The following is a 14,081-nucleotide window of genomic DNA, read 5'->3' as shown; positions in this document are numbered from 1 at the left end:
TCTCCATTTCTTCAAGTTAGCAATTAACACTTGAAAGAATATCATAGCAAAGGCCCGATATCAATAAAGCTTTGTTACTTCTAGTTTGTTTTTAGTCCAAGCAAGGAGATAAATCCTTTTCCTACTCGAACCTGTCGCTTGCACTCGTTATATAGGCTATCTTCTCTTAATTTTTCACGTTATTCTTTACTTTTCGATTATCCGTTTATCTTTCCAACAAGCCTAATCACATATGATTTAAACCGCGTACAAATTCAATTATTGCTCTCTTTTGAGGGGAAACAATGCACTTATTCTTGGGGGCTACAGCCTACCGTCAACAATTAAAAGTTTTCACCTCGTAGGTGTCTTAGGAAAAATCAAATCTTGATTTTGGCCAAATTGAGTTAGTCGGAACCAAAATGCCCCCCCAAAAAAATCATTTTGAACCAAAATACCCAACAAAAAAAAATGTTACAAAAGTACCTTTAGCGCAGTAAAATTTTGCGCTAAAGCACTTAACTGTAACGGCTCCGTTAAGTGCTTTAGAGCAGTATTTTACTGCGCTATAGCACTTAACTGTAACGGGCCCGTTGAGTCCTTTAGCGCAGTAAAATACTGCGCTATAGACACTTGTCTCTCATCTATAGCGCATTATTTTACTGCGCTATAGCGATCCGCCATTTTTCAAAACCTGACCTCTTATTACATTTTCACTCCTTTTTATGTAGTTTGGCCGTATATTAATCTGCTTTGAGACTTAACTTCAATATTTTATATAGAACCCTACTTATATTTGTACAATTAATAAAATAGGCTCAATACATCAAGAATACGCAATACTTTGGATTGTCTTTTTAATGGTTGAAAAGTGCTCGAAGTCCTTTTTTGTTTGAAGACTTGTAGTCATTAGCTTTACGTTATTTATCTCTTAGGGTTTCGTTTTATTTTTAAATTAATGCTTAACTTTATTTCGAATGTGTCACGTTTTTTTTTTTTATTATCAATTTAGGATGTGAAACTATAAACAATAATAAAGACAAAGATAATATGTATAAATATGCAAAAAACATATAATATTTACGATAAATTGTACAACACTAATGTATATCCACTATCGAGGATGGGTCTCACATGTAGTATGCAGGAGACTATCCCTAGGCCTAAGGCTCATACCATCCCCACCGCCCTCGCCATCGTCTCCATCGCCCTTTTTCCTCTTAATAACCGGGCGCTCCAAGTCATGACCATCTCCTCTTCCCCTAGTCCTTGCGCCCTTAACTAGAACATGCTTCTTCTTGGGATCTAGTCCCGCTAGCACGCTCAGAACCTCAGGCTGAGTTAGGTCTGGAAACTCGACCTCTTCCTCGTCGGGAGTCACCACCTCAGGGGCCGAAGGATGAACCTGAAAAGTATATAATAATTAGTACCATTTCTTATTTATATTGAATACATTAACGTTATTTATTTAATCAAACTTTTGTGTGTCAAAAGGGCGCACGAGTAGGCTCCTAAAATATAAAATATTACTAAATAATGAGTAACATATATATATATATATATATATATATATATATATATATATATATATATATATATATATATATATATATATATATATAAAATAAATAATTTAAATGAACAAATAAGTATTTTAAATACTAACCGAGATCAAAAACTCATCGAAGTCAAGAATCTGGCTTTCTCTAAATTCCTCACAGGCCGCTCATCAGCTAATGAAGCGCGTAACGCCGCCCAATCAACGTTATCACGCTCCTTCATATATGCATTCTGGCTCGGCTGTGATGACGACCCGAGTATCTCAGCAAGTAAGAGCGCCGGCGTAAACGTAGGTGAGTCCTCAGGTGAGCTGCCACCAGCGGATGAACGGTTGCGGGTGCTCCCAGAGGAGGAGGCCGGATCGGCCTCATCCGCCTCATCTACCAGATGATGTCCTTCACCACCAGGTCCTCTAGCAGCAGCACCGCGGCCTCTACGCGCACGGCATCCTCCGGCAGGACGGCGTCCTACGCGGCACGGCCTCGCCTCCTCCGGGAGCACCGGTCCTCCTCCTCGCACCTGCACGATACTCGGCCTCGGACGAGGGCTCCTCCCTGCGCCGAATCTCGCCTAACTGCCGGATACCGTCCTCTGATATCCGTACCATCTCTGTCACAAGCCCCACAAGCCCAGGGTAAGGCATATGCTCTAACCCCAAGATGCGTAAACGCTGTACGGCCACCAGCTGCATTTGTGTTCAACAGAAAAAGAAAAAAAAAGCTATTTTTTAAAACGTAACAATTAATGCAATTAAATAAATCTAAATACGATAAACTTACCAATGCCTCGTACTGCCCGGCAAGTGCTGAGTATCAACATCCCTAGGGGGATGCAAAGCTGGGTTGCCGATCAATCGACGTGTGATCTGATGATACCAGCGCATGTAACGTTCAATGGGAGTCAAATGGCCGACCACCGCTAAAGTGTCCAATTTGTTCTCCTAACGGTGGAGCTGGACATCCATGAAAGCCAGAAAATCATCATCAACGGCAGCCCGATCGTCCCGCTGGTAGTGTCGGAGCTCATGACGGACGTCAGGGGGTATACTACGTGTATGTATGCCAAGCGTCGTAAGACACGCTCGGGCATGTGCTCCTACGATGTCCGGATGTATCAATGGACACCGCGACCTCCAAACCCCCTGACCTGCCCTACAGAAGGCCGGCAAACCATCTAATATAGCAGCGTACGACGTCTATATAAATAGCTACATAACATATAAATACAAATTAGTGATCACCAAGTCGACAAGACGTTTAATTAAATTATTAATGTAAATTTAAATAGTTTTACCGCATCGTCCGTCATGTGATCAAGCTGGTCCCGGAATGGAAGAATATTGTGGTGCGTATCCACATCCCGGTCAAAACCCGTTGTCCACCTCCTCGCATAAGGCATGTCAATCTCGAGGTGATGCCTAAGTACGGGCTGAAAAGGCAGCATTCTTTCCCATGCCCATAACTGTAAGCGATATTAGAAAATACGATTTTTAAGTCGTCATTTCAAGAGGTTTGTCTACATTAAAGGAAGGCACACTTAAAATATTACACGGAGAAGAGCAAAAAATCCACACACATCTCGACAACACCAATAGACGCTCGGCACCGGGCATACGTAAAGATACGCCAAAACAACACCGCCCACCGTAGTCTCCCGGGCGGTCCGGATGCTCAAAAAAAACCAAATAATGTAAGCCGACAAAGGCACCCGATGAGTTCGGGAACAAGATGCCCCCAAATATAATAGCGGTACAAACGGGCATGACGATCAACATCGTCTGCGGGATGCGTCCTCGGCCGGATCCGGACCTCTAAATAAGTGCAAAGTGCACTAATTTGAACCCGACTCTATCCTGAAATCTAGCCCTGGGCATCAGACATAAAGTGGGTTAGCCTAGTCAACTCTGTCGCCCACGTCTGACCAGGAGGAGGCTCGTACCGAGTGTATAGTGGCTCTCCATCTACCCGCAATCCAAAGAGGACCTCGACATCCTGAAGTGTAATCGTGGCCTCGTCGGTGCGAAGATGGAAGGTATGTGTCTCTCGGCCTCCACCGCTCAACCATGGCGCGTGATGAGCGCCCAATCATGCTGTACCCGACCAACGGACACGCAACGGTAGATGCCGCCCCGAAACAATATCTCCAAGACGCGAGGGTGTGGGGGGTGCTCGGGTAAAAGAGTCCAAGCTCTCTGCAGCCTACGGGGACGGAGCCTATTAGATATTCCTATAGTACCGGCCCATAATAAGTCTGACCTATGATTGTCTTGCAAAGACAATACTGATGTATCAACGGGTCCCGGGTGAACAGCGGGCCCCGGGTGATCATCGGGCCCCGGGTGAGCATCGGGCCCCAGGGGAATATCGAGCCCAGGGGGAACATTCGGATCCATGAAAGAGTCCGATCTGTACGAACTAAATTAGTCATTATTCTTAAAATGAAAGATAAATTATATTAACTAATTAATAATTTGTAGGGAATATGTGAATTATGTATTATTATATCTTGTGAATAATTAACATGGGATATGCAGTAAATTTAATATGTGATAGTAAGGACAATATGTGATGGCAAAGACTTTTAAGTTAATTACTTTTGAATTATGTGATGGCAAAGACTTGTTAAGTTAATTAGTTTGAGAATCGAAATTCAGTAGTAATATTTATTTAGAACTCTATTTTGAATATGTGATATATTTTTAGTTGACCAAATAGCCAACACAACTATAATAAATTAAACTAAAAGAGTATATTCGTCGACCACATATTTTCCTACAAACTTTACATTTTTTTTGTTAGCTTATGTATTTATGAAAAGAAGAACTTTAACTATTCTTTTTAAGATAATCTTTTTTTATTTAACATATGTATTCACGCTTTTAAAATTATATAGATTAACAATTCATAATCATTTACAACTTGTACGGATGGTTGTTACCTATTGTATTATATTATGTTGTTCGTTTAAATACAATGTTTGCTTTGATTGTATACTTTAATTTTATTTTTATGTAACGACGAAAGGTCCTATTTTATGTAACCACTGATTTGGTCCTATACAATACAACACAATACGATAAATGTCAAAACAATACATAACAATCATCCAAACAAAGTGTTAACAACATAATAATTCATTACCAATCAACTTCTTTCAATTCATAAACAATATTTAACAACTAATAAATTCATAATCAATATTTAACAAATAATCAATTAACAAAATAATAATTCATTAACAATTCATAAATAATTAACAAATTAACAACTCATAAACATATAACAAATTAACAATTCATAAACATTTAACAAATTAACAATTCATAAACATTTAACAAATAATGAATTAAACAAAAAAAAAAATCGGAACAGTGGCAAAAGCCACTGCCCAATCTGAACAAGAACAAAAAAAAATATATATATATTTTTTTTTTAGAAAATAGCAAGGATTAAATGTTAAGCATGCTTAGAATATAATGTATATAACAAAATAATAACAAAAGTTCATAGTAGAAAACCTCAATCGAAGATTTTTTGTAGAGTTATTTTAATCGAGTTGTACGCTTTTTTCCAAAATTCGACTTAGAATCTTGCTCTCGACTTGAATATACCGAGAATCTAAACTTTTCGGACGAAATTTAATAGAAAATGACGTTTTTGGATGTGGGGACCACCTCGGTTTTGCCTTCAATAGCGTTTTCAAATTTTTTTTTAACCACTGGAGGGACCAGTGGTGGAACCCGATGGGTTTTATGTGGAGTCCTATAGCGCAGTATTTTACTGCGCTATAGGTGAGAGAAATAAGTGCTATAGCGCAGTAAAATACTGCGCTAAAGCATATGACCGTTACGGTTAAGTGCTTTAGCGCGATTATTTCTTGCGCTAAAGGTACTTTTGTAACTTTTTTTTGTTGGGGTATTTTGGTTAAAAATGATTTTTTTGGGGGCATTTTGGTTAGGACTCAATTGGGTTAGGATAGTAAATTCACATGGATATCTAGATCATCTATGCGAAATCAATGACATTTATATCCTTTCCTCCCAAAGTTCATCTTACACCATTAATGCATTTTGACCTATTAATTACATTTTCTTTTTTAAGATTACCGATTAATATTTGTATATAGAATTACATGAAATTAGTTGAGCACTTTCTTCAAGAGAAGAACTTATTCTAGAGATATGTAGTGATTCTTTTCACCTTTTATTTTCACTTTTAAAAAAAAAAAATTGTCAATAATGATGAGTAGAAAATAATTAAATTAATCTAATATCTTAAAAATGCCTTCCTACTAAAGGTTGTTCCAAAACAAGAGAAAATGAACCAATTTTGCTATTGACTATTCGAATGGGTAATTTTGCCCTTGTTCATATATTTTTTATTTTCAGGTTTTTGTTTTGGGGGGAGTGGTTGATGGGAGGGGGGGGTGTTGGACGTGAATATGTGAGAAATATAATAATGCAGGTTTTTATTTGCTATATTTAGATTATTTAAATTTTTGTCTATATATATATATATATATATATATATATATATATATATATTGTATATGTAATTGAGTATTTCCGTACGATATTTGGTATTTTGGTATTTTTCTATAAGAACAAAATATCATTTTTTTTTTTAAATGCATATCAAATACCGTAATATAGAAATGGAAGTGTCAAAAATTCTAATTTCGGTATTTATGAGAGTATGCGCACTCTTAGCTTCTTCTCTTAACATTTGTGGTTCTTTATTTTTAAATGTCCTTTTATTTTCTAAAGAAATAATAATATATTTTTAGGATGAAATATGGACAATAAAATGTGAATAGGGTGCAACCCTTGCTTGCTAATGAAACATACATTAGTACGTCACGCAACCCTTGCTTGCTAATGAAACAGACATTAGTACGTTGATATTTTTTTAGTTTTATAATATTATTGGATATTTTACGACCACAATAGTATTTTGAGACAATGATCAGTTCTAAGGTGTAATTTTAGTTGAAGAGGAATGGTGACAATTTTTGCCTCACAACAGGTGGACATGGGTGAATTGTGAATAATACTCCTCCGGTTCAAAAAGAGTGTCTATTTAGCCATTTGCACACCCCTTAAGAAAATACTAATATCTAGGTAAAAATAGATAATTTGACTAAATTACCCCTAATTAAATAGGTATTGGGATTTGATCACTTAACACTTAATAAGGGCAAATATGGAAAAATGAGGTTAATTCTTTCTTCATTTGATAAGTGGAGGACACTCTTTTTGAACAAGAAAATAAAGGCTAAGTGGACACTCTTTTTAGACCGAAAAAGTATTGTTTATACTACGTATTTGTTAAACCGAGAAGTGTTTATACTACTTATTTCATATGTTATTATCATATTTCTCACAAATTCAAGCCCACTCTCCTCCTCTCCGAGAAAAAAAAAAGTGCAAAATTGGTTCCCTTTCTCTTGTTTTTGGAACAACCATTAGTATGAAGAGTATTTTTGAGCTATTTGGATAATTGGCGGGCATTTTGAGCTAAAAATGTAATGGTAAGAGCATTTTTGAGCCAAAAAATATAACGGAGGGTAAATCTAACATACTTTGAATAGCATGGGGTATTTTTGGGCTTTTTCCTAAGAATTAATTAACATCCAAATAAAAGAAATAAATGAAAAAGGTAATCTCTAACAATACATCACTTGTATATGTACTTGTAAGTTGTAACCTCAAGACTTATGAAGCTCATATTTATTTTATTGCAACTTATTACTTTTGTGTGTATGTAACAAAAATAATATAACATTTTTATATGTAAAATCAATTATTTATTGATGATTGTAATGATATTTATGTATTTTTGGTTTTTTATTATTTTTTCTATTAAGCACTCATTTTCAAAGAAAATATTCATATTGAAGACTTTAAAGTTTGTGGGCATATTAAGTATCCTTAAGTATTTTTAATAAGTAATCAAAGGTAATTTCATATATCTAATAATTCAATTTTAAATAAGTTCTCATATATTGATAAACATTGCAGTGTTGTTGGTGCATCTAGTTTTAATAAATTAATAATAATAAGTTTAGTGACATTTCGTAGCAACATAATGATGGTTTTTTGTTTACATCAAAAAATAAATAGAAAAAAATATATTAAAATAATGAAGAATTTGCGATTAAAAATGAATTTTGTCGCTAATTTTTGTTGCAGAAAGTTTCAGACCAAAAGTTCCTATCTCTTACATTATTATTCATATTAGTTTTACATAATTTTATTTTACTAAACCAAACTAAAACTTAAAATCTAATATGGTTGTTATTTTTTTTTCCCCTGAGGAAAATGTTAATATGGTTGGTATCTAAGTCCAACTCTTATTAAATAAGTACTTGCTGTAAATTCCAACTTTAAAAAATAATGAAATTATATCTAATTAATGTATAAAAAGTATCATATAAATTTCAAAATAACTACATTTTTTTTTCAAGAAGTAGCAAAGGAATATCACTATCGTGGGAGAAAAAACGTTGGATTGATTGAAGGTTAGGAGAGCAATATCCTGTGGAAAAAGGCAATTGCCTGGCAAGATCCGAGTCTTACATTGTAATATAAATCAGTAAACCAGTTGTAAAGCAGTTTTTTTTTTTAGTAGACCGTAATTTTTTTTATAAGTAAAGTGTATAATTTTTTAAATTAAATAAACAGTATAGTTTGCTATATACATCAAATACAAAAAGTATGTGGAAACTATTCATATTCTTTTGTATGGTAATACGGCTCAATTTTATTTGGTCAAATGTTTTGGGAATATGAATAAATCATTGTATTTATCAGTGTGTTTTGGAAGAAAATATTACAAAGTTAAAAGAAGGTTACGGTAGTTTTTTCACGGATGTAGCCACCTTTGGGCCAAATAAATGTGATCATTTAGCAGCTCTCCGTGTTTTAATGGTTCTCAGACCAAAACTTAAAAAAAGAGAAATTTACGTAATTATTGGAAGATGATGGAATGCGTGTGTATATAAATTATTAAATTCGATTGCCAACTTTTCATCTTTGCCTGATTATATTAATGGAATTTTTACGCGTTATAGCTATTTCTAATACATAATTAGTGGTAATAACTATCTTTTATTTTAATTATTAATAATAACTAAATACTTTTCTAATTTAACTATTATAGCTACACAGTAATTTTTGAATAACCATTTCACAAATACACCTAAAAATTAGCACCCCCAATCCCATATCCCCTTTTAATAGTAACAATATTAATCACTTAATATACATTATCACTCTCTCCTTTTTCATAACTTCTTACCTTTTATGATCGTCTTCTTCTTCTCTTCACCCTTCTGCAAAAATTTCACTTCCATTCTCACCAATCAAGAAGATTCGTCGTATTCTTTCTTTCTTTTTTTCAAAAAAAAAAAAAAAGCCCTTAAAAATACTCACGTTCTATCCCATCTCCTTTGTTTCGTGAAATTTTCGCTATTTGTGTTATTATTCTTCCACAAAATCAACTTGGTGGAAGTGATTGTTTTGCTTCGGGCCATGGTGGTGGTTATGGCGGCGCACACGAGAGAAGGAGAGAGAAAATTTTTTAGGGTTTTGAGAAGACGAAAAATATATGTATTTGTGTATATTCTATGATATAACTACCAATTGTTGTGGTTGGTGGTGTATTTTTGTAAGTTTTTCTATATATTTGTGTATTTTGTTCAAATTAATTCCATCAGTTCATCTAGTTTTAAATACGCGGGTGACGCAAATACATGGTAAGTTTCTATATATTTATGTATTTTGTTCAAATTAATCCCATCAAATACATAGGTGATGCAAGTTGTTACTCACACAAATACATGAGATTTAATTTAAAATACATGGGGTTTGATTGGAAACTTCAAATACATTAGTAATGCTATTAAATACATGGGTAAATAAAAAACGAAATCAATACTGAAAACTTCAAATACATTACCACTAAATACATGGGTGATGCAAATTGTTACTCACAAATACATGATATTTAATATAAAATACATGGAGTTTGATTGGAAACGTCAAATACATTAGTTATGCTATCAAATACATCGGTAAATAAAAAACGAAATCAATATTGAAAACTTCAAATACATTGGTACGTTGATTGATCGTGTTTGTTTTGTCAATGTATTTTCAGAGATGTTGAAAATTTAATTTGAAATTTGAATTTTTACGTTTGAATGTCGAAAAATGCATGGAAGAAGAGAAACGTGTAAGAAAAGGGAATATTACAGGAGATTTTGCGGAAAAGAAGGTAAAAAATATCTTAATTTCTTATTTAATACCACCACCGTTACAGCCTAAAATAAAGAAGCCTGTTCCTTTTTTTTACCGCATGCTTATGTATTTGCTGGCAATAAATACATGCGAAAACATACACAAATCAGCTGGTTTTTAGCTACGAATGGTAATATTAAAAAGGATAGTTCTACAATGGTAGGAAAACTGATAAGGTATTTCTTTTGAAATTTTACCAATATTAATTTGCAAGTGGCTCAGATCAATTTGTAGTCTTACAGCTCAGCATGGCCCACCATATATTCAACACGTTCCACCATAGTTCTCTTTCTTTGTTTCCTAAAAGATTCACAAAGACCAATAAAAAAGAAAAAAAAAGATTCAATCTTGATCTGTGTTTTATTCACAAAAACCAAGAAAAGGGCAAAAAAAATAAAGATTCAATCTTGATCTGTTTTCTTGTCAATTCAAATCTAAAGTTTTGATTTTTCATTGTGGGTTTTGTTAAAATTGAATTCTTGATTTTAACGGATATCAACACCGCAGGAAAATCAAGAAAGATAAAAGACGCGCAATAATTTTTTTCGAAACCAAACTTAATAAACTATCAATTCTTTCAAAAGCCAATTCTAATATCAAACCTGGAGCCCGCAACTTAAATGACCCAAAAACTAACATTTGAGATCAAAATAACCCATTTAAAAAAAAGTGACAAAACTACCTTTTGCGCACTAAATTAATGCGCAATAGGAGTTTAATAAAACGCCCCACCCTCGGGCAATTTCAAAGTTTGGAAATTTCATGTTTTTTTCATACTTTGACCAGAGATTAGTCATGTTTCAAAACGCCGAAATATCAATATTTTATATAGAACTTGATATCTTTTTCTGCAGACAATAATATCGGCTCAATACATAAAGTATACGTAAACGTTTGGATTGTCATTTTAGGGGTTGTAAAGCACCCCGAAGTAAATTTTGTTTGTTTAGAAACTTATTATCTTTAGGTTTAAGTGTTTTATTTTAAAATGTTTTGATTTAAGCGTTTTATTATTTAGTCAAGACATTACTTTATTTCGAATATGTCGAGATTTTTTTCATAATTAATTTAGGACACGAGTTATTAATAAATGATAATAAAGACTGAGATAACTATTTATCACTAAGAAAATAGTACCAAAAAAATATAATAACATAAAATTTTAGCGATATATTTTATATTAGCGTGTTATTTTTTAGTTAATGCGTAACTTTTTTTTTTTTTTAATAATTAGTTTAGGATGTCATCGAGTTAGTTATAAATGATAATAAAGAGTAAAATAAGATTTATCATTAAGAAATAGATACGCAAAAAATATACTTAATTTTTTTACTTAAATCATGCATCATGAACCCAAGTTGTTTTCTCAATGCTCCCACCTAGGTTTGATCCCTGGTGGTTGGGACAAAAAAGAGATGGTTAAACTACCAAGCTAAGTTGGTGAAAGTGACAATGTAGACATTTTTTATTATTTATAAAGTTCACTAATGCCATCTAACTTGTTTTCATAAATTGAATTTCGCACCTTGAAATTAACATTCAAAACATCACTACCGCGGGATTACCATCTTGAAATATATTTTTTATCACTAGATTTTTACTAAAGATAAATGAATATTGTGCACCAATTTGGGGAAAAATTCAAATTGATGGGATAAAGGATGTTTTTGTAAAAACTGGCCCGGCCAAACCTGTCACGACCCAAACTGGAGGGCCATGATGGGCACCTGACCGTACTAGTCAAGCACCATCTGACATGCATCTGTGACATCAACATAAACATAGGTGGGCCAGTAGGGCCATCATATGATACTCAATAGACTCATAAGGAAAACGTGTCTGTATTAAATAGTCTGAAAGACTCATCTATATGGATATGCTGAACATACTATATGAGCCAACAAGGCTGTCATGATCATCTGTGTGGCAATATATGAAACAACAGGACTGAACATTATCTGACTGTACATAACTGTCTACAAGCCTTTACTGAAAAACATAACATAACGTGGCTGGGACAGGGCCCGCCATACCCATGCGTATGTACATATGTATATACATAATATATAATCATGCTGGCCCAGCGTCTCGAAGCAAATGTAGCGCAACAATCTTAATTGGTGACATCCTACTAGATGGATCACCAATTTGTATCTCGGGACTTGCGGGCATGAATGCGGCCCCCTAAACAATAGGAGAGTCAATACGAATAATGTACCGAGTATATAAGGCATGGAAACAGCATATACATGAGAATCATGAAAAGAATCTGAGACATGAGAGTCAATCTGTATATCTGAATGTATCTGCATGATTGTATAACTGGAAGTGTCTATATAACTCTATATAACTGAAAGTGCCTCTGAGGGCGTATGATATGTATGCTTTCTTTAAAAAATTATATACATATATAATATAACTGTTAGTCTTTGAGGAACATACAGCCCGATCCATAAATGTTAGTGTTGTGGAATGTACAGCCCGATCCATATATCATATCATCTCGCATCCGGGGTATCATCATCATTATCATCATCGTATACCAGCTGATCAGGTGGTGATGCGTATATAACGCCTATCCCTTCCCCATACCCCATATACATATAATATACGTGTATATAACGCCACAGTCATGGAGTGATGTGCATTAATGCATAAATAAGATGAATAACTAGAACCCTCGGAGTGACATAAATATACGTAACCATCTTTGAGCTAATATCATCAATATACGTAATCTCAAGACCCATGAACAGAAGGAATAATCATAAAAGAGGTACAGGAACATCAAAGATTAGAGTACTCCTAATGCTTCTAAGAGTAGAGTAATAGGGAAGTTTGTTCATACGTTCGTTCGTTCATATCATAAGGATCATGCCAAAATGAAAGAAAGGATAGCCTTAACATACCTAGATAATATCCTTCTCAATCCACAACCAAGCTTAACATAATCCTCTTGCGTCTACAATAAGTGAAATGATATCATCTTCAACATATAAGGTCATGACTATCGTATTTCGCTAATCTTGTAACCTACGAAAAACGGACAGCATTTTCCCTGCTTATACTACATCCCAAAAGACACCAAATGTCATCAACAGTCCAACAACAAAAAAACAACCAACAATAACAACAACTATAATATAATCCAATATAAACCTCTTTGATTACTTTAAGAATCATATTGAGCGGCAAGCTCGTTTAGCGAACAATAAAGCGCAATTCGAACCCATTTGTTCTTTCATAATTCAGTCCACACCCTTCATAACATTATACTTATGTTTACCATATCCTTTTCCACCGAAAACATCATAAAGATAATCTCTACTTGATCCATATGTTTTAACTCTTCAACCTTCTTAGCCGAGTCCTAGTTTTACATGTTTTCCTTTTTCATTTCCTTCAATTAAAACGTGAATAATCTTAACAACAATAGCCACAATATAGTCAGGTTATATTCCATAATTTCTAGGAATTAGAAACCATATTTACATCTTCAAAATAGTCCAACAACACGACAATAAGTTACTACCATTTCACGACGAGCGACAAGCCCGGATTGGAACACATATAACCCGTATTACCTTTTGTCAGTTCCTTTCTTAACTTAATAATATTCTCAACATGATAATGAAATCATTTATTATAAATTCCAGCCTTACACCATAGGATTATAACAAGAAAACAGTTCGCAAAATCAACTACTTCCGAATAGCAATTCTATTCATAAGGTCAAGCTTTTCTCGTCAATTCACCTCAATCAACATCAAAATATTCATAAGTACAACCAAAAAACAATATATACTTATCTTATACAGTAGCCCCAAATTGAATCCCAAAATTCCCTCAGCTTATATTCACCTTCAACAACAACCCAATACGATAAAAGTGATTTCCTTTCACTTAGGCTAACTTTCAAGGTGTAACTTGCATCAAATTTTTGTGTTTGGCTCTTGAATCCATGGGAATTGATTATAGAGAGTTTTGGAGAGTTTAAAGGGAGTTAAGGGGTGAGAAAGGGGTAGAAAATGATGCAAAAAAATTATATTTTCCGTTCTAATATTTTTTATTTTTTACTGTTCACCCCGCATCATTGTTCACCCCCGTACTATTCATCCGCGTTACTGTTCATCCGGTGAAATTATTTCAGGGACTCAATTTTTTCATCGTTTTTCATGGATGGTCTCATTCTCAAGCTTACATTAACCAACTTATGATATGAATGACGCAAAAATTTTCCGAG

At 34.0% G+C, this 14,081-nt stretch overlaps 1 long non-coding RNA gene across 1 annotated transcript; it reads right to left on the bottom strand.

Moving 5' to 3' along the window:
• Window positions 1-2,619: 2,619 nt before the first annotated feature.
• Window positions 2,620-3,144, bottom strand: LOC132048112 (uncharacterized). The gene is made up of 3 exons (XR_009412903.1): window positions 3,088-3,144; window positions 2,833-3,000; window positions 2,620-2,746 (listed from the first exon to the last, which is right to left on the bottom strand). It is a non-coding gene; the product is annotated as an uncharacterized LOC132048112 (long non-coding RNA).
• Window positions 3,145-14,081: the final 10,937 nt, after the last annotated feature.

This window comes from Lycium ferocissimum, chromosome 2 (genome assembly GCF_029784015.1).
Source record: "Lycium ferocissimum isolate CSIRO_LF1 chromosome 2, AGI_CSIRO_Lferr_CH_V1, whole genome shotgun sequence".
Classification (NCBI taxonomy): domain Eukaryota; kingdom Viridiplantae; phylum Streptophyta; class Magnoliopsida; order Solanales; family Solanaceae; genus Lycium; species Lycium ferocissimum.
Note: the sequence above shows the minus strand (reverse complement) of the source record. Positions and strands in the feature narration are given on the sequence as shown.